The sequence below is a fragment of the Benincasa hispida genome, chromosome 12 (genome assembly GCF_009727055.1).
Source record: "Benincasa hispida cultivar B227 chromosome 12, ASM972705v1, whole genome shotgun sequence".
Classification (NCBI taxonomy): domain Eukaryota; kingdom Viridiplantae; phylum Streptophyta; class Magnoliopsida; order Cucurbitales; family Cucurbitaceae; genus Benincasa; species Benincasa hispida.
The window spans coordinates 35,746,802-35,761,404 of record NC_052360.1 but is presented as its reverse complement, the minus strand read 5'-3'; the positions used below and the strand labels follow the sequence as shown (position 1 = coordinate 35,761,404).

General features: G+C 35.2%; 3 non-coding genes across 3 annotated transcripts; all 3 read right to left on the bottom strand.

The window, feature by feature from the left end:
* Positions 1-12,873: 12,873 nt before the first annotated feature.
* On the bottom strand, positions 12,874-12,958 carry LOC120068675. The gene has a single exon (XR_005479307.1). It is a non-coding gene; the product is annotated as a small nucleolar RNA Z103 (small nucleolar RNA).
* Positions 12,959-13,093: 135 nt separating this feature from the next.
* Positions 13,094-13,174, bottom strand: LOC120068676. The gene has a single exon (XR_005479308.1). It is a non-coding gene; the product is annotated as a small nucleolar RNA Z103 (small nucleolar RNA).
* A 91-nt stretch (positions 13,175-13,265) lies between these two features.
* LOC120068677 lies at positions 13,266-13,348 on the bottom strand. Its single transcript, XR_005479309.1, has one exon. It is a non-coding gene; the product is annotated as a small nucleolar RNA Z103 (small nucleolar RNA).
* Between the last annotated feature and the right edge of the window lie 1,255 nt (positions 13,349-14,603).

Below are 14,603 nucleotides of genomic sequence, written 5' to 3'. Positions count from 1 at the left end.
TTGAAAATGAGTATATAGGGAATAAAAACAAAATTTGTCTAGATTGCGTAAAAAAAATTCAATGAGTCAATTGAATTTAAACACTTTTTTATAAATGAATTTAAAAAAAATAGCCAGAATAAAATTACAATGTGTATGGTTACATTTTCTTAAAAGTGTTTTTATACACAAGTTTGTTTGGTTTCGATGTATGCTCAAAGTATTTTTATTAATGTTAAATTAATATGTAAAACTACTATTAAATACTATGAATTAATCATTTCAATTTTGTATTTAAGAACACTTTCATCAGCCAATATTTCAAGTATATAATCGGTTGAGTTGGTCGTTAAAGTTAGTTATATTAGAGACGATCGATTGAATTGGTCACCAAAGGAAATCGTCAAAGTTGGTAACCGAAGGTGATCGTCAAAGTTGGACGTCGGAGATGGTAGTCTCGCAAAGTTGAACGTTGAAAGTGGTCACTAGAGATTATTGTCATTGGAGTTTAGTCATCGAAAGTGGTCGTCTGAGCATATGTCATCGGAGTAAGGTAGCAATAGTTGTGTGACAATGTTTTGTTGCTAGAGTTGGGTATCGGAGGTGGGCACCAAGTTGCTTGCTAGAGTTAGTCATCGAAACATGTTTTGGGGAATTGATCGTCAATTGTGGTTATTGGAAACATCGGAGGAAGTGAGCAAGAAAGGGAAGATGGAGTTTCTCGAAAAATATGCAAACTTCAATAGTGAACACTATTAAAATTGGTGAAGTTAAGTTATTTAACACTGACTTGTGAAGTTGATGGGTCTAACATTGGGTTGGTTATTTTGACCGACTCAATTCAACTCAAGTTGGTGGGCCAAACACCCTCTAAAGGTTTATAATAATTTTGTAATTACTATTACTTCATTTAGATATCGTATATCAATGCATTTAAAATTACATTTATATGAAGGTTAAATTACAAGTTTAGTCCATAAGTTTAGTATCTAGTTTTTGAAATTTGTTACTAATTGATAAGTGTCATATTTACTAATTGAAAATTGTGGTTGATTCATGTGAAAATTGGGTATAAAATGCATCATTAAAGCTCTAAAAAGTCCTAAGTTAGTCAAAATAAGTTTATAACATTATTACAAGTCATTTGGGGGGATTTTATGATGTTTTGAATTGAATTAGGCTATTTTGAGATATTCTGACTAATATTGAAATGTTTTAGGAAAATCCAGAAAAAAAAATTACTTTGATGTGATCGCATCATGACCTAGTCTTGAAATTTAGAATTTTTAGAACAAATCGTGTTTTGCTGATATTTCGCTCCTAAGTCATTGTTTAACCCTGAAATCAATTAAAGATTTAGGGAGCATGAATTTTTGTCATTACCCAACCATATAGAGTCTATATTTGTTGAAAACATTTTAAAAAGGGGGGAGGGGGGGAATTCGAGTTTGACAAAAACTCACACACCTTCTTCAAGAAGGAAAGTTCCTCTAAAGATTAGGGTTTCTCTAGGTTATATTACCCCATGAGGATGTGGTGTAGAGTGAGATTTACCTTAAGAAAAGGTTGAATCAATCCTAGAGGGAATCTAGATATGTATGCTTTGATCGAGCACCCAACCCATTATTTTTCAAATTTCTCTTTACTTTCTTTTGTTGTAATTTTCATTTTTTGTAACTCATGGCATTTGATTTAATGAAGCACTCTTATTCCTCTTTTCCTATGAGCTAATTTTCATAAGGGATTCGGTCTTGTGGATACTCCAAAGGATAGCCTGGCTTAGTTAATGCAACTGCATCGAATTGCATCACTTTTACTCTCTATTTCTTTTGTTAAAACTTATGTTATCTGGTTAATTTGAAATAATCACTTAAATTAGTATACTAGTTGAGTCTTAATGTTGAAAAGGTCAGGATATAAAAAAAATCTCACAACAAAATATGGGACTAAGAACGCCTAGACATCGGACACCACGTGATCTCAAACATAAGGCACATCTAGATACAAGGGATTGCTTGAAACTATCTAAAAGATCTATTTAGCTATAGAAATATAGGACTAAGTACTTAGACTTCTAAAGGTACTTATAAAACAAGATCGAACAAGAATTAGTCTCGATTCATAGAATAAGTTGATGTAATTATGGTGCTGGCCGCATAGCTTTAGGCAGTAGATTAAAACTTGACTTGAATTATTTGTTTCTTATTATTGTTTATCTTTAATATTCACAACCAACCCCTAAAATCACTTATTTACTAATTTCCCTCTTGATTTATATTGCAAAACTTTGTATTAAAATAATTGAGTATTTTAATAGTCTCATAGGAAAATGATACTTGGAATACTTCTATATTATTACTAGGCGACAATGTATATTTGCACCTTCAAAATCTACTAAATTATCATTCATATGCATCCTGGTCATCAAGTTTTTTGACACCTTTTTTTTTTTTTTTGAACATTTTGATTCAATTTTTTTAGAAATTGCAATTAGATTACAATCATAATGTCTCTTTCTCATAACTCTAACTTTGGTTTGTTTTTCTTTTGAAGGTTGAGCTTAGTGCATAAGCAAAAGGGTCTATTGCTTTTGAATTAAATCCCAATTCAAAATGATCCATTTATGGAAGCACATGTCATTGCAATATTGAATACACAATTTGCATAATTGACCAACATGCTGAAAATTTTATATAAAAGAAACAGTATCTCCCCATTGCTCCTAGATACAATACTTTCGATACCTTTTCTTTTGAAGGTTGTGAAAATCATTTTTGTGAAAGATGTCCATATGTCTTTTGTTTATTGTAGAGAAATACATGTATTTGATAATTGTTCTTTGTTATGTTGGACAAGGTGGTCAAAGCTTGTTAATCCTTTTTCGAATGAGCATAAACAAAGATGGAGAGAGAATCCTAACTCCTCATGGGAAACTCAATTAGATGACGATAGTTTTAAATGATCAATGCCTAGAGTGCAACATGAATATGTCCATCAAGAGGCACAAGTTTCAACCAAAATTGAAGAACTCGTCAAGGAATATAAGGCAAACACGGGTGTTATGATTCAAAGCAGAGCAAATCTTCAAAGAAATATGAATTATTATTCTTCTTATGAACTTCTTGATACTTTATTTCCCTTATTTCAGAATTTAAGATAGGAGACAAAGTTTGAAATGATAAAATAATGAAGCTAAAAATAGGGTCAATGTGATCGAATTGCAGCTGCATCAGCCTCATGTAGCTAGTGCCCATCTGTGCATGTCACTACTGATTGTGGCTATGGTTGGAAAGGGTTTGTTGAATCCCTTTAACCAAATAAATTATGTGTATACTAAAACTTGTAGTATAAGTAGTACATATCGGTCCACAGAAAATATGGTTTCGATGTAACCGAACGAGGTTTGTTTTATATGCTTGTAAATTTAAAACTGCTTAAAAAGTAAATTGTAGGTTGTGATAAAAATGACTAAAAAGTGTGAAAATACTGTAACGATTAGCTCGAGCTTTCGAGGTATCCTCATTTACTCACTCGATCATCAAATTCATCTAAATTTTTCTTTTTATTTTTTGCTTAAGTTTAACCAACTCATTTGGTAATGTTAAATGAAAATTCTAAACGCCTAATTAGCCAACATGTATAGATGTAATGCATGTTAAACATATGGCTAACCATTAGAGGAATAAGCTAAGATGAATGATGCATAGGTAATGCCTCATTAATCACTCAATATGATTTTCACAATTTAAACAAACAATGCTTATCAAATGGGTGTTACACAATCTACAAGTTTTTTTTTTAGAATAGGTGATATTATTATACAACAACAAAAGGGATCCTACAGTCTGGGATCAAGGCATCAAAGCAATAAAGCACAAGCAAAAACAGGGCAACAAAACCAAAACAAAGCCAACAGGATAAAAACCCAAAGTGAAAGACAGAGAAAAGAACCCAAAACCCCACAAACTAGGGGCTACAACAAAACAAAGAATAACGTGAAGTTCAAAAAGGAAAACATCCGTAAACACACTAGATAAGACCAAGAAGGTCAACCCACCAGGAAGTAGCACGAGCACGAACTGTAGAGACTATAAGATGAACTAGAGCAGACACTGACCTTGGTCGACCTCCATGCAGCCGTTGATTACGCTCCTGCCAGATGTAGTATATGGAAGCACACCAGAAAACACGGAACAACTTACTACACAACCCTTTACCCACCCACTCGGCAAAACCAACTCAACTCTACATCCAAACCAATCACCCGATGCGTCTACCCAACTGACGCAACACACTAGACCACACCTCTCTCCAAAACCACACTCAAAAAATAAATGATCCCGCGACTCCACACCTCCTCCACACAGAAGACACCCCCCCCCCCTCTGGCAACACACCTCAACTCCTCAACCAATCCCCATACCTAAGTTGTCCCTCACTGCTAACCACGCACAAAAGGAGTGACGCGGAATACCAGCCCCGCCCTACAAAATACCAGCCCACGACACTCTAGGGAACGAGGAGATATACTCTCCCAAGCACTTGCGATAGAAAACCGACCACTAACATCCGGCACCCAACCCAATAATCCTCTCCCCTCACCTAGGCCCACTGCCTGGATAAAACCTCAGATCTCAAGTAGCTCCCAAGACACTGTTGGCCACTCCAACCTCCCTCACCATCCATGAACTCTGACAACCGTGCTTCCAAACTACTCCTTGCATCATAAACCACCGTAGACCCATACGATTCCAAAATCGTGCCCCCCTGCAGCCAAGGATCCCACCAAAACAAAACAAGACTGTCCATCGCCAATCATCAAGCGAACCAGATGTTTGAATCTATCTCTACTTCGCAAAATAGCCCTCAAGCACCAAGACCTCCCAACCTCACTACCGAACAGCTTACAAACGACTGCCTACGTAAAACATACGCCTCCACTCACGCCACCCAAAGTGACCCCGACTTAATTAAGATAAGCCAGAGTAGTTTCATAATAGCAGCTTGGTTCCAAGAGGCCACATGCTTCACACCCAACCCCCCCCAACGGCAAGCACACCTCATCTCACGCCACCCCGTCAACCAGCCCCGACTCACCACACTACCCTTCCATAAATAACTGCGTAACAGACGATTAACTTCATGAGTTACACACGCAGGCAACACGAAGATGCTATACCAAAAAACCTGAAAAGACTGTAAAACAGACCTAACAAGCTACAACCTCCCAGTAAAGGAGAGAGACCTCACTGCCTAGCTTCTAATACGAGCTATAATCCTCTGTATCAAAGGCGCACAATCCGCAACCCTTAACCGACCTGCCAATAAAGGTAAACCCAGATACCTAACAGGCAACAAACCAAGAGAGACACCCATATATGCAGCTAGTTCCTCCGCCTCCCCCGACTCCACACCCGGAACAAATATGGAACTCTTTCCAACATTTGCAACTAACCCAGACAGTTCTGCAAACTCTATCAATACCTGCCTCACAAACTCCAAAGAATCTCTCTCAGTTGCATAGAAAATCATCAAATCGTCTACAAAAACCATATTACTTAGGCCCAAACGCTCACATCGATCATGGAACCTAAACCACATAGGAGGATTATTTAACAACCTAGACAAGACCTCCATCACCATCACAAACAAAAAAGGAGACAGCGGGTCCCCCTGCCTCAACTCCTTCCTACCAAGAAAAATTCCTTCAAGGGAACCATTAATCATCACAGAGAACTTAGGTGAAGTAACACAAGCCCTCATCCAACTAACAAACTGAAGGGGCGTACCTATAGCCAACAACACACCAAATAGAAAATCCCAATTCACCGAATCGTAAGCCTTCTGAAGGTCTACCTTTAGCACACAACGCGGCTTCCCTCTACCCTCCTTATAGTTCCCCACGAGCTCCTGACACAATAAAATTTTATCGAAAATCGACCTACCCGAAACAAACGCAGACTGATTACCACTGATGAAATCAGGCAACCACAACCGCAATCTCTCAGCTAAGATCCTCGAGATACACTTATACATAACATTGCAACATGAAATAGGACGAAACTCCTTCATACGTTCAGCTCCCCGCCTCTTAAGGATGAGAGTAATAGCAGTAGAATTAACTCCACCAGGCAGGTAACATGTCTCAAAAAAAATCAGCACAACGTCATAGAAATCATCTCTAACCACACTCCAAGCAACTCTATAAAAATCCACAGAAAACCCATCAGGCCCAGGAGCCTTCCTAGACTTCATCGAAAATAAAGCCTTCTGAATCTACTCTCAACTCACTAGCCGACCAAGGGCCTCCACCCCCTCCTCGGGCCAACTAAACTGCACAATATCCCCAATTCGAGCAGTAAGATCCCTATACCTCACATTTTGAGCCCCTAAGCAACCTCGAAAGAAATCTATCGCCACCCCTACCACCCTGTCATGTTGGCGAGTCCCCCCAGCATCCACGACCTGTCTCTTATACACATCTAGATGTGTATAAGAGACAGCCTCTACATCCACGACCGTAAACAAGCCACTGCAGCTGCGACGAGAATGGACACAGCGATGGAAAAAAGCTGTGTTCATATCACCTAACTCCAGCCACCTGACTCTAGCCTTCTGCCGGAGCGACGCCTCCTCCAATCTCGCCACTGACCAGAACACTTCAGTGGCCCGAGCCGCCTCCGCACACACCGACTCTGAATCAAGATTTCTTTCTATCGCAGCCTGAGCAGTCTCCATAACCTGCCTAGCCGCCCGTACCTCATCAGCTAACACAGAGATACGCCTACCAAACGAAGCACAAAAAACCCGTTTCACTACCTTCAAATTACACACAAAACTAATCATAGGAGACACATCCTCAAACCTTCTCCACATGGACCTGATAGTATCAAGAAAACCCTCTGCCTCCGCCCAATGAGAAAAATAAAGAAACGTAGAGGGCGACCTGCTCCTCGTCCCCCCTGTAGAAACCAGAAGAGGGCTATGATCAGAAATCCCCCAATGACCAACTCTAACCTCCGAATATAGAAAAGATACCTTCCACGCCTCATTGGACAAGCATCTATCCAAATGGCGCAAAATACCATTCCCCTAAAGTTTACTAGTCTAGGTAAACCAGTTACCTGTCACACCCAACTCAACCAGATCCACCTCCAATAACACCCCATCAAACTCCTCCATCTCTCTCAAGATAGGGCAACCACCAAAATCCTCCGAGCTACTACGAATAGCATTAAAATCCCCCAAAACAATTCCAAGAAGCTGCCATGGGGCACACACATCAATCAACTGAGACCACAAGTTCCTCCTCTAACTCACGTGATTAGAAGCATGTACATCACCAATATGTACCCTAGCAATAGATACAATATCCACTAAGGTTCCATAAACGAATTGATTCCCACTGACATCAATGGAAAAATCATAGACATTCTTTCGCCACATCACCCAGATCCTCCCAACTCCTTGCACACTATAGCTATACACACAACTCCAAGCATCACCAAACCTACCCATCACCATACCAAAATTCTCACGTCGAACCCTCATCTCAAGCAAACAACAGAAAGTAACAGATGAGAAAGCTAGAAAGTCTGCCACTATCCTACATTTGATAGGGTCATTCAACCCCCTAACATTCCAGGAACAACAAATCATGAATCTTGTAATAGATCACACCTACCACTTCCCACTTGGCCTTTGCCCAAACTCCCGCACATCCCATCCATAACAAACAACGGATTAGGATCTGCCTGCACTAGTGCCAAAACCAACGAGTCTCCCCCCTTATCACACAAAACATCAAACTGATTATGATCATCAACATGTTTTACAAACCCTGTTATTCCAGGGGACCCATAAACTACTCTGCTCTTTAAGGACGTCGTACCCAGTGACCCACTACCACCCCTATGCCCTATGCCGACTAACCATAGTAAACTCTTCAGCCCTCCCTACGTCCTTAATCTCATCCACTGGGCTAGCTCCCCACGCACCCATACCCAAGTCCTGCCCCTTCCTCACACTCTCAATTCCCCCATTCTCCTCCAAACACCCCTCATTGACTGCCACTTCCACAAAGCCTAACCCGCGAAACCTCCTCACTGTATGACTTCTGCGCCCTCAAGCCTCCCAACTCCGACCCAGCACCACGCGGCCCACCCATCACAGCCCCCACACCTATCGATCCTTTCAACCCGAATTTCCTTCTTCAACCCAACACTCCCCATACCAGACCCTTCACCTTCCTCATGGCGATCGTCAGACAACACAAAATCCTTTACCTCCGAAGAACGAGCACCCACTCCCACATCGATCTCTAGTCTAAGCAGACGAAAAGGTTGACGAGCAACTTGTCCTCCATTCTTCTCCTTCAGTCTTAGAGGCAACCGCTTACGCACCATCATCACCAACTCTCACCGTGTTAAACCCACACCACAATAAGATCACCGTCTGCCAACCAACAGAACCCAGCCTCACCAGTCGACCACAAATCCACCAATCAACAGAACACCTCTACCAGTCGCAAATAAAAACAACAAGTCGCGAGCTTACCAGTCAGTCGAATGGATAAAATTTCTAATCTTGAAATCTAGTGATCAAATTAAAACAGAACTCAAGTGTCAATGGTGAAATTATCATTTTGAAACTTATATAGACTAAATTGAAACCAAATTCAAAATTTAAGAACTAAATGTGTAATATTTTGAAACCTACGGACTAGATAAAAAGTAGACCCAAAATCTAGAAGCCAAAAAGGTAATATTCCCTAATATCTAAAATAACTGTTAATCTTTAACATTTTTAAATACTTAAAAAACCTATTAGATGCAAATTTAATATTTTAGATACAAAAATCGAGGATTCATGGACCTGTTAGACTTTATAAAAACAAAAACTAAAAACTAAAAATTTTATGAGCTAAACTTCTAACCTTATACAAATGCGTGCTCCTAATATGAAATTCTAGATCTAGACTGTAAGTAGGCCCTTCTTGAAATTGGAGGTCGAGGTTCTATATCCTGTCCCCAGTTATTGTACTAAACATTTTCTAGATTTTGTCGTATTTAGGTTACTTGTCAATTACTTTGATGAACTAATACTAAAATATATAAAACTGTCTTATTGAAAGATTAAAATGGTTTTCATACTTCTTTCAATAATGCTTCAGATTTAAAAATATACCTTGTATTCATAAAATAACTGAATTTAATTTCTCAGTACTAATGAAAAACTCAAATCATATTTTAAAAAATTAACTAGCTTAATCATTTCAAATTAGTGAAAAACACACAGATAAAATCTTGAAACATATAACATCAAACAGAAAATTCAGAGATTCTTAGAGGACTTCGAATTGGAGAGCTGGGAGGAAAATAAGAGGGATGAGAATAATTAAGAGAAAAAGAAAAAAAATTGGAATGAGAATTTAATATTGAAAAGACCTTCCACCATGCAACAAAGTATGTGCAATAATTAGGTAAATGACTTCAAAAATTATATTCCTTTTAGTAGTTTTAATCTTGGGTTTATCTTTTCATAAAGAAGAATGGAATGAGGAGGAAAAGAATATAAGAGAAAAAAAAAATGGCAAAGGTGATGATAATGGAGAATGAAAAACAACATAATATTCTTAGTGCTAGTAGTACCAAATTTATAAAACCAATTAGATAATTAAGGAATATGCAACTTTTATGTTTTTTCTTTTTCCTGTTTGATAGTTTTAGTTTATATTTTATTAATCATAGAAGGTTTATGAATATATTGTTGGGCTATGCTCCATTTTTTAAATGTTAGTTCTTGAGAATGAATGGTATCAATCATAGATGTTGTTCTCCATCGGTTTAATAATCATTTTATCACAATATCGGTAATTTGAAAATTAAGTCTATAGACACTATTCTATTTTCATATTTTTTTCCTTAGTCCAAATTTTGAGAACTAAAATAATTAGCTTTCAAAAAGTTGTTTTATTCTTTTAAAAAAGATGTAAATCATGGTAAGAGATGTGGATGATATAGGCTTAATTTTAAAAAACAAAAAACTACTAAGCCTGAAGTATTTATGTTTTTTTTTAACTTCTTATATTAAATTAATATAAAAGAATATTAGATGTGTTGGAGAGAATTTGTTGTTGAAATTAAACAAATTAATTTATTCATCTCATCATAAAATTATATATATAGTAGTTTTAGTGTAACATACCGAATTTCAAGAAAAATTAAATTAGTTATCTAAAAGTATTGAGGTTTAATTTCCTTTTCATTTTTAGAAATTGAAATTAAATTGTAATAATTAAAAAAAAATTATTAGTTAAATTGAATTTAATTGATTAGATATTTAAACTAATTATCTTAAAAATATTGAATTTTGCCTCCCTTTGATTTTGAATTTTGTAGCTAACTTAAAACAATTAAGAAGATAATTAATTTTATGTGATTTTAAATTGATTTAAATATTTGAAAGAATTTAATTTGTATCAAATTGATGGATTTTATGTCATTTAATTTTAGTTTTTGAAGTTTTATTTATTAATTTAATAAAATCTTTGAAAATTTTCGAGATATTGTGATAAAATATTTTATTTATCTTTTTTAAATTTAAAAAAAAATAAAAGAATTTGGATTTTTCGTGAAAAGAGATAGAAAATGAGAAAGCAGTTTGATTTTTCAACATTCCACCGGTTCTTTTTTTCAACAATACCCACCACTTGTCTATGGTTGCCACCACCGGTTCTTTTTTTTTTTAAGATTTGGGGTCTTTGTTGAGAATTTTTGGATTGTCAACTTAACTTTTATTTTAATTTTTGGAGGTTGGATTAAAAAGTCTAAAGTCACTGTCCATTAAAGTTAGGTTGATTTTGGTGATATAGTTATTGGATTGAAACCACATTTGAGCTCATATTGGCTAAAACTTGAAGTGTCTTTCTATGGGTGCCACTCGGCTTAATAGCATTGACTAACTGGATTGGATTATTTTGTCGTAAAATATAACACAGAAATTATATAAAATTGATGCATACTAATTTATAGGGTTCCTAATGTCTATAATTGATTCATGGTCCTGTGTCCTTCGAGCTATGATGGGTATTGGTGGACCTTATACTCATTTTTACTTCCAATATGTTTTTAAGAGAATGACAAGAACATTTTAACAAGTGACAGAAGAGAAATCAATTTTACCAGTAATGTTTTTTTTATTTGAATGTTTTGAAGCGAGAGACAATAAATTTGAATATTTTGAATATTTTCTTTTTTAATATTATTTTTAGGAGATCTCGAATAAAAATTAGATTTATTTATCATTTACTTATTTTGTAGTTTATTTTAGAAAAATCCTTATTGTTTTAATGATTTTTTTTGTCAAAATATATGGATTTTAAGTATATACTTAGTTGTAACGACCTTTTTGGCCTTCGGTGAGGAACAAAGTAGCTCAATTGAAAGGAGAGGGACAAAACTTTCTATCGCTTGCGCTTACTTTTCACTCGTAGGTCGGATACACTTAGCATGTTCACCTTTCAACTCAAAAATAGTTTAGCACAATTGATGGTTAAATTTGAACACATGGAAAACACAACAAATTCCAAATAATATAATCTTTACTATGGCCAAATGATCACAAATCACCATCTATCAACAAAATTAGTATATACGATTAAATGATAAATTTTGGCATTACATTCAAAAAGTCACTAAGAAAAAATCTCGACGGTTTTTTATGTTTTAATTCAAATAAATATGTTAAAATCACATTTTAACAAGAATTTCACGTTAACTAGTATCCAAAAAGATTTAATTAATATTTATTATAGGTTAAAAAGAAGATATATTTTATAAATTTATCTATTTCTCACCTAAATCAAAATTTATATATTTATAACAAACAATACTCTAATCTCATACAAAGCTAATCATTTCGATATCCCAAATTTTTAGGGATTGTTGTAGTTGTGATAAAATTTCTAATTCATTTGATGTGCTCCCACTTACTTTCCATATCCCAAACTTTTAGGGATCGTATACGTAAATAACATTTGTATCTTGCGGATGATGGGCAAAGGTCAAACTGTGGAGTAGTACAATGACAAATTAGATAAATTTGTTGTATATATCAGTTTTTATACATCTATATATTAGTCCTCTGTGCACAAATTTATGCTTGTTTATGTATAAACAGCCGACGCCTGAAGAACCCTGTGCACAAATGCAGATTGTCCAGTCAATTATATCAGTGGTTTTCATTGAGCATTTCACTTGCACTATCATCAATTATTTCTTTATTGAAATGCTCAATGAAAACCAACACTTGAAAGGAATATCAACTAATTTGGGTTCTTCTAAATAAATGAAGCTTATTTTCTTTCCCTCTAATGTTGGTATATTATTAAATTTAGGTAAGGGTTGCTCTATGTAAGTCCAACAAAGGATCAACTTTCCCTCTAATGTTGATATGTAAGCTTTACTTTCTCAAGAACTTCACGTTAACATAAGAAAACGCTGGCCAATAAAAAACGTTGACTGCATCTATAGGATTATTTGTAGATGAATTGCTCTTCCCAGGAAAAAAAACATTAAATCCCAATTGGTTATATTTACATAGCACTCTTCTGAAAGAATGAATCAATTGGGTATATTCAATAAAGAATTCAATTGGGTACCTCTTTCAAAACCAACTTCCGGCCTATTTGATTTATCCCTTCGACAAATCATTCGAATTTTAAGTTCAAACAAGTTTAAAACTGTAGATATTTTGTTGCAAGATGAACCCCAACATGATCAGTCCCCTAAATTAATGGCAAACACAAAGGAAAAAATAAATGTATAAAGGTCAAAAAGAATTTGTTATTTGAAAATGAAAAAACCGATATGGAAAATGTGAATATGCCGGAAGATGGATCAGATAAAAAAAAGTGTTGCAAAACACCAGCAAAGTATAATCAGCGTCGATCGTTTGGGGAAAGTATCATCACTTCCATCTTCAGAGCAAACATGCAACTAAGATCACTTAAATCAATTACATTTGAGAAATTCAGATTTAAAGTAGCTAAAACAAGCAAATGTCATGTCGAGTATTCAAATAACGAAAATTCAACTAAATCAAGTCGAAGAAGATGGATCAGACAGAATGTGATAAAAACACCAGCATAGTATAATCAGCGTCGATCATTTGGGGAAAGTATCATCACATCCAACTTCATTACAACCCAATACAAACAAACATATTAACTTAACTCAATAATCAGTAAGATCAGCTATAAATCAATTGAATCAAGGTAAAGGAAGACGGATCAGACAGGAGTGTGATAAAACACACCAGCATAGTATAATCAGCGTCGATCATTTGGGGAAAGTGTCATCACTTCCATCTTCAATTGGTAATCATACATTTCACAAAATGTAAAAGATATCAATTTTAAAGCTACAGAAAGCAGTAGTGGAACCGAATTTGTCCGAAACTGCAATTCAGCGGCCAGCTTCGTAAGGAAGCGAAGCTATGAAAGCCTCTGCGTTTCACAGAATCGGAACAGATATCGCGTCGGCTCATACGAAGCATCCGATTGAGAAACGATGCTCGTAATCAGTATTCGACGCAATTAAAACCACTACGAAGAAGAGGAAAAAAGGTTTACCTGTTATGGAACAAAACCCTAACATCATAGAGTGGAGATGATTGTATGGCCGAAGGAAGAAGACGATTGTTGGTGAAGATGATGAAGGGTAAAGTAAGTTATATATAGAAGCAGAGAGACAAGAATGTCCGCCTTCAAAACCCTAAAATCGCATTTTAGGGTTTAGAGATCTATGGTTTTATCTCATGCCAAGTGTACGGCTCTGATATTTTCTTGTTTTTTAAACGATTTATTCGCGATTTTAAATATCCTTTTTCACCCTTGTTTTTCTATCTCTTTCTCACTCTTTGTTTTTTTCTTTTAAATATCTTACAAATTTATTGCTCGAAGTTTTAGATTTTTCTTTTTTCCTTTTTATTTATCTCTAACCGTCGTAAATTGCTTTAAGTTCATGTCAATTATTATTAAACTAATTCATTTTAGCATTTCTTTATTTTTTTCTTTTCCCCTTTCCGTCATTTCATAAAAAGTTGAATTTTTTTATTTTATGTATTATTGGGAACGTTAAAATTGAATAATCAATTCTTAAAGTTTCATTTTTATATTTCTGGGCCCCTAACATATTAAAGGATTTAAAAATATATATTTATTTATTAAATATAAAATTGAATATAGAAAAATAGATACTTTACTCTGAACCTAACTTGTTATATCATATTTAGTAATAAACCTTCAATTTCATTCATTTAAAACTTTAACTTGTGTATAAATTTATACATTTAGTTAAACTTCTATTTCTATCTCTATTAGAATAGTTTCTCACACGTGTCCAAAGGTACACATTCTTCTATCATTCATGTGTAATTATTTGTTATGTTTTAAAATAATAACGTTGGTGAAGAAAATTATAGTAGACTAGTTCAAGTGTTTTCTACTTCATGGCAAGACTTTTTTCACTTCTTATCTTCTATGATTATACAACTTTTTTTCATTTCATTAAATGAAGAGTGTTTCAATTTCAAGACAGAAGTCTAGTCAATCCATTGACTTT